Raw genomic sequence first — 1,108 nt, forward strand, 5'->3', positions numbered from 1 at the left:
TTGTCTGTTTCCCATTCAACTTTAAATTTGATGCTGGGCACTAATGCGTTTAATTTTGAGAGGAATTCATTAAAATTACCCCACGTTATTATCCCAAAATGTTAGTATGTCATCCACGTATCTCATCCACAGCATGTTTTGGGGTTTTATTGCATTTATTACTGTAGTTTCAAAGTATTCCATGTACAGATTGGCTAAAATAGGAACTTAAAGGACTACCCATACTACACCCCAATTTTTGCTTGTAGAATGATTCCCCGAATGAAAATACGTTACTTAGATGCACATAATTCAACTAACTTTATTATTTTGTCAAGTGCCAAAGGTAAATGATCTGAATAGGGGGATAATTTTTCCCTTAAAAACTGAAGAACGTCCTGTACTGGTACTTTTGTGAATAGGGAGTCTACGTCAAGGCTTAAAAGTTTTATGTTGTGAAGTGGTATATGTGCTTCTCTGAATTTGTGACAAAAGTCTTTCCGAATGTTTGATGTGACTGGGAGAAAAAGTGCCTAAAAAAGGAGAAAGGAGGCCAGCTAACCATTTAGAAATTTTGTAATTGAAAGCTCCGGCGCATGAAACGATGGGTCCTGAATGGAAGATTGTCTTTGTGAGTTTTGGGAAGACCATAAAAGTAGGGTAATTTAGATTAATTACTTTAAATTTCTCTAATAGTTCAATACTCTTTTTGTCTTGGCCAGTTAATCTTACTTTCCGAAAAAATTCTGTGGGAACGTTCTGGAGGGGATTTTTTTTCGTCAGTTTTTTCGTAAGTATTTGTGTCGCTAGGAGCTGGTTGATTTTGTCGAGGTAGAAGTCTTTGTCCATTATTACAATTTTGCCGTCTTTGTCGGATCTACTTATTATAACATCTAACTTTTTTAGCGAGTGGATGGCTATCATGAATCTGCGGGGAACAGGATATTTCTTATGAAGGTCAGTTAAAGCATTTAGTAACACTCCTTTTAAACATATCTCTTCACGGCTGTAGTTTTTGTCAGATATGAATTTATCAAAAGCCACTATGAAGTCTAGGTTGTTTTTGCGGTCTGGCATAAGGGCAAAGGATAAGCCTAAATTTAAAACTAAATGTTGATTTACAGTAAGG

The sequence above is a fragment of the Macrobrachium nipponense genome, chromosome 12 (assembly GCF_015104395.2).
Source record: "Macrobrachium nipponense isolate FS-2020 chromosome 12, ASM1510439v2, whole genome shotgun sequence".
NCBI classification, from domain to species: Eukaryota; Metazoa; Arthropoda; class Malacostraca; order Decapoda; family Palaemonidae; genus Macrobrachium; species Macrobrachium nipponense.